We start from the raw sequence: 15878 nt of genomic DNA on the forward strand, positions 1-15878 counted from the left end.
AAATTTAGGTTAATATCAAGCAGTCGTGGCCGAGTGGATAAGGCGACAGACTTGAAATCTTTTGGGATCTTCACGAGCAGTTTCGAATACTGTCGACTGCGGACAAAACATTTCCAAACGTTTCTATGTAGCCTATATTTTTAGTTAAAAGTTCTCAAATTTAGGTAATTAACAAGCAGTCGTGGCCGAGTGGTTAAGGCGACCGACTTGAAATCTGTTGGGATATTCCCGCTCAGGTTCGAATCCTGTCGACTGCGGACAAAACATTTCAAAACGATTGTATGTACCCAAATATTTTAATTTAAACGTTCTCAAATTTAGGTTAATATCAAGCAGTCGTGGCCGAGTGGTTAATGCGACAGACTAGAAAGGGAGTTGCGTTCGAGCTTTTGAAGAGTGCAGGTCGTTCGATTTTGCACTCCGTGTTTTCGTCGCGCTAAGCCTAAGCGGGGTTTTTTTCCAATTTATTTTTCTTTCGGTTATTATTCGTGCATTTAATTCAATAGTTGTTAATTTTTAATCTCGTTTTCCCTCCTGGGTGTTTCTACCCAGGATGGATGCTTTCAAGCGGTCGGTTTTTATTGATTTTAAACGTAATCTACCAAGTTTTGAAGTTGTGTCTACCGCGGTTACTGCGAACTTTGGCCTGGACTGTGCTTCTTCCCTCGTTGCTTGTGATGAAGGTGGTTATATTCTTACCTTGAAGAATTTAGCCGATGTTGTTGGTGTAATCGATTCTGGGTTGGATATTGGTGGTGAGCTCTACGAAATATCAAGTGTTTCTGCGAAGACGGTGACTGCCGCTTTTCATGATCAGCCGGAATACGTGACTGATGACGCTGTTCTCTCTAAGCTAACGTCGCTTGGCTGCGAAATTAAGGGTCAGATAGTTTGGCATAAAAAATTATCATTTTATTGTGGAGTACGTACTGTTCGGGTGACTTTACCCGAGGGGCTTTCTTCGTTGCCTTACCGCTTACGGATCACCGATGCTGTTGGTCGGGAGAAGTTTTACGCTGTGAAACACGATTCCCAAATTAAGGTGTGTAATAAGTGTTATGCTACCGATCACGTATATCGTCAGTGTCCGGAGTTCAAGTGTTTCAAGTGTCAGAAGCAGGGTCATGTCATTCGCGAGTGTCCACTATGGCCCAGAATGGGGTCCCGTGATTCTGCAGCGGTGTCCGTCGGCGTTGGAGATGCTGCAATGGCAGTAGTCGATCCTCCCTCCGGTTCTATTCCGCCAGTTTTCCCGGTCCTCGGTGGCGGAGTTGTTTCAACAGTCGTCAATGCTGGTCTCAAGTCTGATCCGCGTCGGAGTGCTAAGCATTCGTTGTCGTCCAGCGACGGTGATTCCGGGAAGACTTCGTCTTCTTACACTCGTCCTGCTGCGAAAACTCAGAAGGTTCCCATTTCCTCTTTGGTTCCTTTTGAGGGTGGGCGCCGGCTAGATTGGTGGCCTAAGGAAGTTGTTTGGCCTCCGTCTTCCCAGAATGAATTTCACGCTCGCTATTGTCGCTATCAGGGGCAGCCAGTTACCAGTCCTCTGTATTGGGATTTTGTGATACCGGATGATTACGGTTTTAAGGTATAAGTCACGGAATTATGATGGTCACTTCTCTGAATGTATTGCAGCTTTTTCTTTGTTATGTCGGGTATCACTCTTTGCTACTTATTTTCAATAGGGTTTTTTTCAATTATTTATTTCATTTACATGCTGTTTGATGTTTATTTTTGCCTATTTTCGTTAATTATTACTAACAACATAATGCAATGAATAATCGTTTACGATTTGTTTCTATTATTTCTTTGATGTGTCGTAGGATACTATTTTTTATTCGATGTTAACTCTTCATTATCTTTCTTTGTATTCCAGTTGCTTTTTTTCGGACTGATTTGTCATTTATTACTCAGGCATTTTCTCTTTATATAATCTGTCGATTGTTGTATCTCGCTTCCTTGTAAAATACACGCGTATTGTATTTTTTAATGATATAATTAAAAAAAAAAAACAAAAAAAAAAACAGACTTGAAACCTGTTGGGATCTTCCCGCGCAGGTTCAAATCCTGTCGACTGCGGACAAAATATTTTCATACGTTTCTATGTACCCAAATATTCTTATTCAAAAGTTCTCAAATTTAGGTAATTAACAAGCAGTCGTGGCCGAGTGGTTAAGGCGACCGACTTGAAATCTGTTGGGATCTTCCCGCGCAGGTTCGAATCCTGTCGACTGCGGACAAAACATTTCAGAACGATTGTATGTACCCAAATATTTTTATTCAAATTTTCTCAAATTTATGTTATTTACAAGCAGTCGTGGCCGAGTGGTTAAGGCGACAGACTTGAATTCTGTCGGGATCTTCCCGCGCAGGTTCGAATCCTGTCGACTGCGGACAAAACATTTCAAAACGATTGTATGTACCCAAATATTTTAATTTAATCGTTCTCAAATTTAGGATAATAACAAGCAGTCGTGGCCGAGTGGTTAAGGCGACAGACTTGAAATCTGTTGTGATCTTCCCGCGCAGGTTCGAATCCTGTCGACTGCGGACAAAACATTTAAAAACGTTTGTATGTACCCAAATATTTTAATTTAAACGTACTCAAATTTAGGTTAAAATCAAGCCGTCGTGGCCGAGTGGTTAAGGCGACCGACTTGAAATCTGTTGGGATCTTCCCGCGCAGGTTCGAATCCTGTCGCCTGCGGACAAAACATTTCCAAACGTTTTTATGTACCCAAATATTTTAATTCAAAAGTTCTCAAATTTAGGTATTTAACAAGCAGTCGTGGCCGAGTGGTTAAGGCGACAGACTTGAAATCTGTTGGGATCTTCCAGCGCAGGTTCGAATCCTGTCGACTGCGGACAAAACATTTCCAAACGTTTTTATGTACCCAAATATTTTTATTCAAAATTCTCAAATTTAGGTTATTAACAAGCAGTCGTGGCTGAGACATTTCCAAACGTTTTTATGTACCCAAATATTTTTATTCAAAATTCTCAAATTTAGGTTATTAACAAGCAGTCGTGGCCGAGTGGTTAAGGCGACAGACTTGAGATCTGTTGGGATTTTCCCGCGCAGGTTCGAATCCTGTCGACTGCGGACAAAACATTTCAAAACGATTGTAGGCACCCAAATACTTTTATTTAAAAGTTCTTAAATTTAGGTTAATAACAAGCAGTCGTAGCCGAGAGTTTAAGGCGACAGACTTGAAATCTGTTGGGATCTTCCCGCGCAGGTTTGAATCCTGTCGACTGCGGACAAAACATTTCAAAACGATTGTATGTACCCAAATATTTTAATTTAAAAGTTCTCAAATTTAGGTTAATATCAAGCAGTCGTGGCCGAGTGGTTAAGGCGACAGACTTGAAATCTGTTGGGATCTTCACGCGCAGGTTCGAATCCTGTCGCCTGCGGACAAAACATTTCCGAACGTTTTTATGTACCCAAATATTTTTATTCAAAAGTTCTCAAATTTAGGTAATTAACAAGCAGTCGTGGCCGAGTGGTTAAGGCGACAGACTTGAAATCTGTCGGGATCTTCCCGCGCAGGTTCGAATCCTGGCGACTGCGGACAAAACATTACAAAACGATTGTATGTACCCAAATATTTTAATTCAAAAGTTCTCAAATTTCGGTAATTAACAAGCAGTCGTTGCCGAGTGGTTAAGGCGTCAGACTTGAAATCTGTTGGGATCTTCCTGCGCAGGTTCGAATCCTGTCGACTGTCGACAAAACATTTCAAAACGAGTGTATGTACCCAAATATTTTTATTCAAAAGTTCTCAAATTTAGGTAATTAACAAGCAGTCGTGGCCGAGTGGTTAAGGCATCAGACTTGAAATCTGTTGGGATCTTCCTGCGCAGGTTCGAATCCTGTCGACTGACGACAAAACATTTCAAAACGATTGTATGTACCCAAATATTTTAATTCAAAAGTTCTCAAATTTAGGTAATTAACAAGCAGTCGTGGCCGAGTGGTTAAGGCGACAGACTTGAAATCTGTTGGGATCTTTCCGAGCATGTTCGAATCCTGTCGACTGTGGACAAAACATTTCCAAACGTTTTAATGTAACCTTATATTTTTATTAAAAAGTTCTCAAATTAAGGTTATTAACAAGCAGTCGTGGCCGAGTGGTTAAGGCGACAGACAGGAGTTGCGTTTGAGCTCTCGGAGAGTGCGGGTCGTTCGATTTTGCTCTCCGTGTTTCGTCGCGCTAAGCCTAAGCTTGCTTTTTGCCGGTTTATTTTTGCTATCTGTTATTTTTCGTTAATTTAATTTAATAGTTGTTCATTTTTTAATCTCGTTACCCCTCCTGGGTGTTTTTACCCAGGATGGAAGCTCTAAAACGGTCTGTTTTTATCGATTTTAAGCGGAATCTACCAAGTTTTGACGTTGTTTCTACGGCCGTTATTGCGAATTTTGGATTGGATTGTGTTTCTTCTCTCGTTGCCTGTGATGAGGGTGGTTATATTCTAACGCTGAAGAATGTAGCCGATGTCGTTGGCGTAATCGACTCTGGGTTAGATCTCCATGGTGAGGTTTATGAAATATCAAGCGTTTCCGCGAAGACGGTGAATGTCGCCTTTTATGATCTGCCGGAATTTGTAACGGATGAGTCAGTTTTGTCGAAGCTTACGTCCCTTGGCTGCGAAATTAAAGGAAAAATTATCTGGCATAAAAAATCTTCGTTTTATTGTGGATTACGTACTGTGCGGGTTACTTTACCTGAGGGGCTGTCTTCGCTCCCTTATCGCTTACGGGTCGCCGATGCTCTCGGTCGGGAGAAGTTTTACGCTGTGAAGCACGATTCCCAAATCAAGGTGTGTAACAAATGTTATTCTACCGATCATATATATCGTCAGTGTCCGGAGTTCAAGAGTTTCAAGTGCCAGAAGCAGGGACATGTCATCCGGGACTGTCCTCTATGGCAGCAGAAGGTGCCCCGCGATTTCGAAGTGGCGTCAGGCGGTGGTGATGACGGTGAAGCGATGGTCGTCGACCCTGCCTCAGTTGTTATTCCTCAAGGTTCTACGATCCGGGCCGGTGGCGGGGAATCTTCAGTCGTCGGTGCCGGTGTCAAGTCTGATCCACGTCGGGGTGCTAAGCATTCGATGTCGTCTAGTGATGGTGATGTTGGTAAGGAGCTGTCTTCTTCTTCTGGCTCTGCTCCGAAAGTCCAAAGGGTTCCCGTTGCAATGCGTCTGTACCCTTTCGAGGGTCATCGCCGGCCTGAGTGGTGGCCTAATGAGGTTGTTTGGCCGCCATCTTCGGAGAACGAATATTTGCTCGGGTGTGTCGGTATCAGGGTCAGCCGGTTACCAGTCCTCTGTATAAGGACTTTGTGATCCCGGATGATTACGGTTTCAAGGTATAAGCTATGGCCAAACGGATGTGTATTCTATGAATGTATTGTAATATTTTCTATGTTATGTCGATCATCTTTCTATGCTTTTTTATTTCCAATACGAGTGTTTTCAATTATTTATGTATTTTCCATGCTGTGCGATTTAAATGTTTGCTAAGTTTCGTTTATTCATACTTAACATATAATGCAATGATTCACCGTTAAAGATTTTTCCTATTATTTTTTTGAGGTGTCGTACGACCTACTTATTTGTTTTCTGTTATTTATTTATTATCTTTATGTATCTTTCAGTTGCTTTTTTTCGAGACAGATTTGTTATTTTTTACTCGGGCGTTTTTCTCTTTATCACTTATGTCATATGTTGCTTTTCGCGTCTTTATATAATACACGCGTACTGTATTTTTTAATGACATAATTTAAAAAAAAAAAAGGCGACAGACTTGAGATCTGTTGGGATTTTCCCGCGCAGGTTCGAATCCTGTCGACTGCGGACAAAACATTTCAAAACTATTGTACGTACCCAAATATTTTTATTCAAAAGTTCTAAAATTTAGGTTATTTACAAGCAGTCGTGGCCGAGTGGTTAGGGCGACAGACTTGAAATCTGTTGGGATCTTCCTGCGCAGGTTCGAATCCTGTCGACTGTCGACAAAACATTTCAAAACGATTGTATGTACCCAAATATTTTTATTCAAAAGTTCTCAAATTTAGGTAATTAACAAGCAGTCGTGGCCGAGTGGTTAAGGCATCAGACTTGAAATCTGTTGGGATCTTCCTGCGCAGGTTCGAATCCTGTCGACTGACGACAAAACATTTCAAAACGATTATATGTACCCAAATATTTTAATTCCAAAGTTCTCAAATTTAGGTAATTAACAAGCAGTCGTGGCCGAGTGGTTAAGGCATCAGACTTGAAATCTGTTGGGATCTTCCCGCGCAGGTTCGAATCCTGTCGCCTGCGGACAAAACATTTCCGAACGTTTTTATGTACCCAAATATTTTAATTCAAAAGTTCTCAAATTTAGGTAATTAACAAGCAGTCGTGGCCGAGTGGTTAAGGCGACAGACTTGAAATCTGTTGGGATATTCCCGAGCATGTTCGAATCCTGTCGACTGTGGACAAAACATTTCCAAACGTTTTAATGTAACCTTATATTTTTATTTAAAAGTTCTCAAATTAAGGTTAATAACAAGCAGTCTTGGCCGAGTGTTTAAGGCGACAGACTTGAAATCTGTTGGGATCTTCCCGAGCAGGGTCGAATCCTGTCGACTGCGGACAAAACATTTCAAAACGATTGTATATACCCAAATATTTTAATTCAAAAGTTCTCAAATTTAGGTAATTAACAAGCAGTCGTGGCCGAGTGGTTAAGGCGACAGACTTGAAATCTGTTGGGATCTTCCCGCGCAGGTTCGAATCCTGTCGACTGCGGACAAAACATTTCCAAACGTTTTTATGTACCCAAATATTTTTATTCAAAATTCTCAAATTTAGGTTATTAACAAGGAGTCGTGGCTGAGACATTTCCAAACGTTTTTATGTACCCAAATATTTTTATTCAAAATTCTCAAATTTAGGTTATTAACAAGGAGTCGTGGCTGAGACATTTCCAAACGTTTTTATGTACCCAAATATTTTTATTCAAAATTCTCAAATTTAGGTTATTAACAAGCAGTCGTGGCCGAGTGGTTAAGGCGACCGACTTGAAATCTGTTGGGATATTCCCGCTCAGGTTCGAATCGTGTCGACTGCGGACAAAACATTTCAAAACGATTGTATGTACCCAAATATTTTAATTCAAAAGTTCTCAAATTTCGGTAATTAACAAGCAGTCGTTGCCGAGTGGTTAAGGCGTCAGACTTGAAATCTGTTGGGATCTTCCTGCGCAGGTTCGAATCCTGTCGACTGACGACAAAACATTTCAAAACGATTGTATGTACCCAAATATTTTTATTCAAAAGTTCTCAAATTTAGGTAATTAACAAGCAGTCGGGGCCGAGTGGTTAAGGCGTCAGACTTGAAATCTGTTGGGATCTTCCTGCGCAGGTTCGAATCCTGTCGACTGACGACAAAACATTTCAAAACGATTGTATGTACCCAAATATTTTAATTCAAAAGTTTTCAAATTTAGGTAATTTACAAGCAGTCGTGGCCGAGTGGTTAAGGCGACAGACTTGAAATCTGTTGGGTCTTCCCGAGCATGTTCGATTCCTGTCGACTGTGGACAAAACATTTCCAAACGTTTTAATGTAACCTTATATTTTTATTTAAAATTTCTTAAATTAAGGTTAATAACAAGCAGTCGTGGCCGAGTGGTTAGGGCGACAGACTTGAAATATGTTGGGATCTTCCCGCGCAGGTTCGTATCCTGTCGACTGCGGACAAAACATTTCCAAACGTTTTTATGTACCCAAATATTTTTATTCAAAATTCTCAAATTTAGGTTATTAACAAGCAGTCGTGGCCGAGTGGTTAAGGCGACAGACTTGAAATCTGTTGGGATTTTCCCGCGCAGGTTCGAATCCTGTCGACTGCGGACAAAACATTTCAAAACGATTGTATGTACCCAAATATTTTAATTTAAACGTTCTCAAATTTAGGTTAATAACAAGTAGTCGTGGCCGAGTGGTTAAGGCGACAGACTTGAAATCTGTTGGGATCTCCCCGCGCAGGTTCGAATCCTGTCGACTGCGGGGGTTTTTTAATGGTAGCCTAGGAACGATTAAAGCAATTAAAAGGATTGTTAATGGTTCTGTCCATGAAATTTGACAAGGAAACTGAAACAAAAACGATTTTCAGAGTTTCTGTTAAATTTGAGATATTAAAAAATGTGTACATTCACAGGTCACAATTCCCACTCACCCTCCCATATGGAATAACTATTCATAAAAGCCAGGGCATGACTTTACAAAGTGCAATATTGCATATTGGCAAGGAAATATTTCAATGTGGACAAGCACATGTTGCCTTATCCAGGGTTAGCAGTTTGGCAGGCTTTCAACTTCTGGAGTTTGACCCAGGAAGTATTTGGCCTGATAATAGTGCAATATCTGAATATAATAGCTTATGACATTTATTTAGGCCAGATTTGCCACAAATTCCCCTTTATAAAAAGACGAAAACTGTTTTTGCTAATATAAACTTAGAAACGAAGAACTCAAAAAATATATTCCTAGAAAATTTAGATATTAAAACTATTAAAGGTTTCTCAAATACTGGAAATACTTGCTATGCTGCTTCAGCTTTATAGTTGCTTTTTTCTATGCCAGAGATTGTGCGCGTTATTGAGTCTAGAATAATTGATCCGGGCTTAAATACTCTGGCAGTTCAATTCTTATTAAAGCAGTTCAACATATCCAGTGTCCAAACGTTGGATACCAAAGGGGTGAGATTAACTCTTTTGCCTAGATTTCATAGAGAAAACCAACAAGATCCTATGGAATTCACGTTAAATTTGCTTGGAAAACTTGAGTTAAAAAATATCCCTCTTGAAAACCTTCTTTGGCACACTGTACAACGTCCAGAACGATGTCCAAATTGCCCTACTCATCGAGTAATAAACCAAGCCCCGGTCGCTGGAAAAATATTTTCAATATAACTTAGCACCTGGATTACAAATTAAGAATAAATCTGTTGAATTTCGGGACTTATTGGAAGATTGGGAACATTAGCTGATTGCTCCGGTGCTAATTGTGGATTTGCCAATAAAGAGTGTAGAACTATAGTATACATTCGTCCAGCAAATACTCGGTGGGGTGGCGGAGTGGTTAGCACTTACGCCTCGCAGCAAGAGGAGCCGGGTTCGATCTCAGCTTGTGGCACTGGGTAAATACTCGGAACAACTCCTTCTGCGTTGAGTTTGCACGTTCTCTCCCCACTGGTTTAAGAGGTTTTTCCCTCGAGCTCTTCGTTTTCCCCTTCCATAAAAACTTGTGTAGGTTAACGGAAATAGTTATTGTAGGGAGCTGTTGGGTCGCGTGGCATGAATGGCTTGCTACCACCCTCCTTCGCATTGTAACCTGGCCACCTGTTTAAAGACATTATAAGTCGCTAGATGACTTGGGCCTAAGGTGGTGCCTTGGGTATTAGCCTAGATGATTATTATTATTATTAATACTTAATAATGACTTTTAATAGATTTTCATAGCAACAAATGGAACTTTCTCCAACTGAAACACAAACTATACCATTAAAAATCATCTGTCCAATTAAAAAATTTGTTACAGATAATGTAGTAGTTGTTGCCACATTAAAATCTAAGATTTTTCCTAGTGCAAACGTATCCTGGGTAGTTTGCGATAACCAACACATAACATCACAGTTAAACTTTTCTCCTAATATTAAGGATGTTTATTCTTTGTTACTTGAAAAACATTAATTTGGAATTTGCATATTATAGTGATATTTGGTAGTTAACACTGACGAGGAGTGTACCCAAGGTGTAAATCACCGATTTTGATGAAACTCGGGGGTATGTAGACCTTGGGAAAACATGGATTTTCACCAAGGGAAAAGTTACGCGGTGCTTCCGTTTTGGTATGGCAACCGAAAATGTTTTTGACAACTTAAAATGAAAAAATCTACATTTAAAAAAGCATGGAATTTTCTCGGTTTCACAGGAGGGGTACCCTGTGAAAATTTTTGAAAACCAAAAAAAAAAATTTAAATTTCAACTCAAATGCTAAATTTGAACAATTTTTGGTGAAATTCATCAAGTAGTCCCCCTGTGAAACCTAGAAAATCCCATGCTTTTTTAAATGTGGATTGTTTTATTTTATGTAGTAAAAACATTTTCGGTTGCCATAGCAAAACGGAAGCCCAGCGTAACTTTTCCCTTGGTGAAAATTCATGTTACCCCAAGGTCTACATACCCCTCGAGTTTCATCAAAATCGGTGATTTACACCTCGGGTACACTCCTCGTGAGTGCTTTTTTGTATAAATAAACTTGGTCCATTCCATATGGTTTCAGCCAATCATGCCACCATGGGTCCTACGATTTTTATGAAATTTGGTAGACTTATTCCTTTCGTCAATTGAGGAACATTAACCGATTTTTAGGGCAAAATTTAAAAAATTGATTTTGTTACAGAATATTAATCTAGACCCCTGAAATTTAGTTATGTTTTTTGGGAAATCTCTACCCCAAGATTAAAGTGTTAATAACTTTTTATTTTTTAACATATCAACTTGAAATATTCCTTAATTATGGAGTGTATAGTACGGAATCTGGATAAAATCTCCAAAACAATTTACACATTTTAGTTGATTTTTAAAAATTAAAAAAAAATTAAATAAACATTTCGCGGTGTCTGATTCTAATGGGTATTTCGTCATGTGGTGCAACTTTTAAATATTTATAAAACACATTTTTCGTTACCTCTAGACCTCATCTTTCTAACGGTATAAGTATCGTTTCGTATATTTGTTTTGTTTTCCACTGGCAGACGGAAAAACAAAATCTGTGATATTGCTCGAAAAACGTTATTTTTATATTCTATAGAATGTATTGGATTTTTAAGAAAAACTTCAAATTTGCCCATTTTTTAAATTAATAACACTTTTAATAAATTTATATTAATATACAAAATTTTTAATTTGTAAATATTTGAAAAAAACCGCGCATTAGATTTTAAAAATAATTTAATCTTGAACCATTTGGGTATATTTCGTCATGTGGTGCAACTGTTAAAAATTTATAAAATCCAATTTTTGTTACCTCTAGATCTTATCTTTCTAACGGTATAAGTATCGTTTCGTATATTTGTTTTGTTTTCCACTGGCGGACGGAAAAACAAAATATAAGATTCTATAGAATTTAAAGATTATTAATAAAAACTTCTTAAAATTGCCACTGAAATTTAATATCTGATATTTGAAAAACATTTTAATTAGTATGCAAATTTAATTTGTTTTTATATTTGAATAAACCAGCGAATTATATTTTTCGAAAAATAATTTAATCTTAAAGCTATATTTTTATATCAGGAATTTATATATTGGGCGAAATTTAAAAGATTTATATTATTTTTCTAAACATTTTGGGACCTTTAAACATCTTTCTCTGGTAACTTACATTTGCCAGTGGAGTCTATAGGTGTTGGTTTTGATAAATTACAAATTATAATATTTTGCAAGGGCACGTAACATTATGCAAATTATAAAAAAATAAAATTCTCAATATTATGCAAATTTCATGAAATTTGGTAAATAGCAGATTGGCTATCTTGAACTGCAGCCACTTTAACCCGTGTATTAAATTGATCCATGGTTAACTGATGCATATCAAGTTTAGTATTTTCACCGCGGTACCAATTTATGGTGTGACCATGTGCCATCGATGGTCGAAGTCGTTCTGAGAGTTGGTCACTGTGATTTCTCACATAAATAAACTTTATTCCACTAATGTTTTGTTCGGCCTATTGAGACAACTGAAGTGGACTTGTTATTTGATTATAAAAATATAGCTTTAAGATTAAATTATTTTTCAAAAAATATAATGCGCTGGTTTATTCAAATATAAAAATAAATTAAATTTGCATACTAATTAAAATCTTTTTAAAATATCAGATATTAAATTTCGGTGGCAATTTTAAGAAGTTTTTATTAATAATCTTTAAATTCTATAGAATCTCAGATTTTGTTTTTCCGTCTGCCAGTGGAAAACAAAACAAATATACGATACGATACTTATACCGTTAGAAAGATGAGGACTAGAGGTAACGAAAATGTGTTTTTATAAATATTTAAAAGTTGCACCGCATGACGAAATACCCATTAGAATCAGACCCCCCGAAATGTTTATTTAATTTTTTTTAATTTTTAAAAATCAACTAAAATGTGTAAATTGTTTTGGAGATTTTATCCAGATCCCGTACTATACACTCCATAATTAAGGAATATTTCAAGTTGATATGTTAAAAAAATAAAAAGTTATTAATACTTAAATCTTGGGGTAGAGATTTCCCAAAAAACATAACTAAATTTCAGGGGTCTAGATTAATATTCTGTAACAAAATCACTGTTTTTAAATTTTGCCCTAAAAATCGGTTAATGTTCCTCAATTGACCATATGGAATGGCCCACTTAGTAATATCTCACTATTTCTGATATTAATATTGCATATTTATTATTCAAAGTATTATAATTAATTTTAGTGGGACTCTACATTTTACTTCTTCATTGGTAAATTTAGAGGTGGAATTTCAGATTAACATATTAAAAGAAATACATTCAACTTCACGAATTTAATTTAAAAGATTCCCAAACATTCTCTACATAACTAGTTAAAATTGTATAAAAGATCAGTTACTGCATGGATTTTAAATCATTGTTTATTTACACGGAGCTTTCGGACCGCGGTCCTTCCTCAGCCAAACAATTTTTACAATAATGCTAAAATTAAATATTGAACATACATTTTCCTTATCAACAATTTAAACAAATTTACCCCTGGTGGTTTTTTTTTGTAAATTTACTATTTAAAACTTCCCCAACCCATTGTGTTTACCGTTCCTTGGTCTAAATTTAATTTACATCTCCTATACCAATTACTTTACTGACATAAAATCTTTGCAGAATCCCATTGAATTTTGTGTTTCTTTTCCGTTTTTATATGTACTGATAGTCCATTTTCTTCATTTCCTTTTCTTACACAATTTTTATGTTCGCTCTTCCGTTTTTTAAATTGTCTTTTAGTTTGTCATATATATTTTATATCACATTCACAGTTTATCACTCCTACTTTATTTACTACATACGATAATCAATACCGCTATAAAAATGGGAAAATTGAAAATGATAAGAAATGGAGTTATATTTCCCATCAATTTTAAAAACACCACATGTTTATGGCCTGTTAAAGATCCATAAAAAGGACAATCCACTGAGATTGATAGTATCTTCAATAAATAGTCCAACTTATAAATGTGCTAAACGTATACTGCAAATTTTATCTCCATTAGTCGGTAATGAGTAATATTCCAAATAAGGAATTCTTGTGAATTTGTGTCAGATGTAAAAAAGAAGAAACTAGATGATGGGGACGAGATATGTAGTCTGGATGTCGTAAATTTGTATGGTACGATTCCTATCCCATTGGCCTCACGCATTTTAATAAATAAATTAAAATCAGATAAAAATTTAAAAGACAAAACCACATTGAGTATCAGTGTTCAGCGATATCTAGATACGGATCTAGCTACGTTTTTAGGTACTTTTTTTGGTTCAAGATACAATTATGGGTAAAAGATACTAACTTTTTTCAGGCGAACACAGATAAATAAAAAACTCTTACACACCTTTTTCCCCGTATCTGTTTGCAAAGAATGTATCTTATGTATCTAAATTATTGCCCTTTGGTATCTACCTTTTTTTTGAGGGGCTATATCTGCGACGTTACTTATCTGTATCTTTCTTGTTTTGGTAGTTTTATTTTAATACATCGATAAAAAGATATACCAGGTTCAAAGAGTGAAAACGAACGTAATTATGTTTTTAGTTTGAATAAGCATTATCTGGGTTTCTTTCAGGCGCATTATTAACGGTTGTAGCGCAAGAGTCAGACTCAGGGGCGGACAGGCGCCTTTTTCGTGAAGTGAGTACTGTAGGCTTGCGGCGCCCCAAAAATCACTTTTCAAGCGGTTCCCAGTCGAACTAAAGGGTAATTTTGTCGAGGCCCCGTGAGATAGCGCTCACCTGCCCACCTGCCCAATCCACCCCTGGTCAGACTTTAAAAGAAATACCTACTCTTAACATGACGGACATCGTCATTTGCCGTGATGAATGTAATTTAATTAGTATTTCGCATAAATGTGTCGGTACTATTAATACGGAAAGTATGGTGATTACCACTGAGTTCAGTGTTTCTCCATCTTTCCGCTACTATCCTATAATAAAGGACGAAGCAGACGACGATATGACGTAGGGGAAGTCAGGTCGGCGCTAGGGCATGGCGACTTAGGCGACCACCTAGAGCGCCGCACTCAGCGGCACTTATTGGGGGCCAGCAAAAATCCGTCAAGGGGGTGGCTGCAAGCACGTAGATATAGAAAGTCTAAGGGGGGGGCGGGTTATAACACAACCGGATGAAATCGCGAGCGCGAAATTTTTCGTTAGCAATAACGCATATTTAAAGTACTGGCTAGACTCGGGACGAGTGACAATGACATTTCCGCACGTGTATCAAACGAAGTTTTTTAATACATTTAATGTTGCGCTCCTTTCGTAAGAAAGGAATCGAGTCCTAAGGGGGGTTTAAACCCCCTAAACCCCCCCCCTTATATACGTGCTTGGGTGGCTGAAGTCTGGACCCGGAACCCCCCTGGTCTACGCACTTAGCGACATGTTTTGGGATCCCGCAGTTAGCGACAGTTATTGGTATCCACTTACAAATTGTTAGCGGGGGTTTTTGGTTCCCCTCGTACCTAGCGACACATTATCACACCAGTGATTACAGTCTCTTTTCCTATACAATATTAATTGTTGTTGAAATGCTCTGCTTTATCGGGGTAATGCCACAAGTGATATTTGACTTCTTTTAGTTTATAAAAACGGAATTTAGTAAAACAAAATCCAATGGGATTCTGCAAAGATTTTAAGTCAGGAAAGTAATTGGTATATGAGATGTTTGAAAGAAGCGATATATATTAATGATAGAGGTATATTAAATTTAAACCAAGGAACGGTAAACACAATTGGTTGGGGAAGTTTTAAATTGTAAATCTAGGGAGGGAAAAACCCACCAGGGGTAACTTTGTTTAAATTGTTGATAAGGAAAATGTATGTTCAATATTTAATTTTAGCATTATTGTAAAAATTGTTTGGCTGAGGAAGGACCGCGGTCCGAAAGTTCCGTGTGAATAAACAATGATTTTAATTCCATGCAGTAACTTATCTTTTATACAATTTTAACTAGTTATATTTTAACCATGGAACGGAAACTTAATATTTATGATTATCTACATAACATACAGAAACCTATCTTAAATAAATGTACATACTTAGTGCCTTCATGGGTTAAATAGCCAAAGCAGAGGTTATATAATTCAAGGTCTATTACATAATGAATTTAAAATTACCTCCGAAGTCATCTTGCCTAAAAGTTAAAACAGCAGCGGCATCTACCGACAAAATACTAATAGCAGTGATGCCAGCTTGAGGGAAATTTTCGCTTCTAGAGAAATTTAGATCCCAAAAAACGATGAAAAGGGAAACTACACTGAAAATTGGCCAAATCTAGGGAGAAAATATTTCAGGCAAAGACCACGAAAAATGGGACTTTTATTACACTTAATTATTATAAAAAACAGGGGTCTTCTTTGGAAGACGTTCTGTTTTTTTTACCGTAATAGGATGTAAATAATGCCCAATAAATATATTTAAAAACCATCAAATAATCAGACCGTAGCTCCTAAGGTATGCTATTTTTATAGTCGTCTGCTACAAGTTATGATCATTTTTAGTATTTTGAAAAACAAGGGAATTTTTAGTTCAAAAAGTAAAATTTCAA

General features: G+C 37.4%; 10 non-coding genes across 10 annotated transcripts; all 10 read left to right on the forward strand.

Moving 5' to 3' along the window:
• The first annotated feature begins 2154 nt into the window (after positions 1 to 2154).
• TRNAS-UGA (transfer RNA serine (anticodon UGA)) lies at positions 2155 to 2236 on the forward strand. Its single transcript has one exon. It is a non-coding gene; the product is annotated as a tRNA-Ser (tRNA).
• A 75-nt stretch (positions 2237 to 2311) lies between these two features.
• Positions 2312 to 2393, forward strand: TRNAS-UGA (transfer RNA serine (anticodon UGA)). The gene has a single exon. It is a non-coding gene; the product is annotated as a tRNA-Ser (tRNA).
• A 75-nt stretch (positions 2394 to 2468) lies between these two features.
• TRNAS-UGA (transfer RNA serine (anticodon UGA)) lies at positions 2469 to 2550 on the forward strand. Its single transcript has one exon. It is a non-coding gene; the product is annotated as a tRNA-Ser (tRNA).
• Positions 2551 to 2782: 232 nt separating this feature from the next.
• Positions 2783 to 2864, forward strand: TRNAS-UGA (transfer RNA serine (anticodon UGA)). Its single transcript has one exon. It is a non-coding gene; the product is annotated as a tRNA-Ser (tRNA).
• A 157-nt stretch (positions 2865 to 3021) lies between these two features.
• TRNAS-UGA (transfer RNA serine (anticodon UGA)) lies at positions 3022 to 3103 on the forward strand. Its single transcript has one exon. It is a non-coding gene; the product is annotated as a tRNA-Ser (tRNA).
• Positions 3104 to 3335: 232 nt separating this feature from the next.
• On the forward strand, positions 3336 to 3417 carry TRNAS-UGA (transfer RNA serine (anticodon UGA)). Its single transcript has one exon. It is a non-coding gene; the product is annotated as a tRNA-Ser (tRNA).
• A 75-nt stretch (positions 3418 to 3492) lies between these two features.
• On the forward strand, positions 3493 to 3574 carry TRNAS-UGA (transfer RNA serine (anticodon UGA)). The gene has a single exon. It is a non-coding gene; the product is annotated as a tRNA-Ser (tRNA).
• Positions 3575 to 6719: 3145 nt separating this feature from the next.
• On the forward strand, positions 6720 to 6801 carry TRNAS-UGA (transfer RNA serine (anticodon UGA)). The gene has a single exon. It is a non-coding gene; the product is annotated as a tRNA-Ser (tRNA).
• A 1023-nt stretch (positions 6802 to 7824) lies between these two features.
• On the forward strand, positions 7825 to 7906 carry TRNAS-UGA (transfer RNA serine (anticodon UGA)). Its single transcript has one exon. It is a non-coding gene; the product is annotated as a tRNA-Ser (tRNA).
• Positions 7907 to 7981: 75 nt separating this feature from the next.
• TRNAS-UGA (transfer RNA serine (anticodon UGA)) lies at positions 7982 to 8063 on the forward strand. The gene has a single exon. It is a non-coding gene; the product is annotated as a tRNA-Ser (tRNA).
• The last annotated feature ends 7815 nt before the right edge of the window (positions 8064 to 15878 follow it).

This window comes from Leiobunum rupestre, chromosome 1 (assembly GCF_980474605.1).
Source record: "Leiobunum rupestre chromosome 1, qqLeiRupe1.1.hap1, whole genome shotgun sequence".
Lineage (NCBI taxonomy): Eukaryota > Metazoa > Arthropoda > Arachnida > Opiliones > Sclerosomatidae > Leiobunum > Leiobunum rupestre.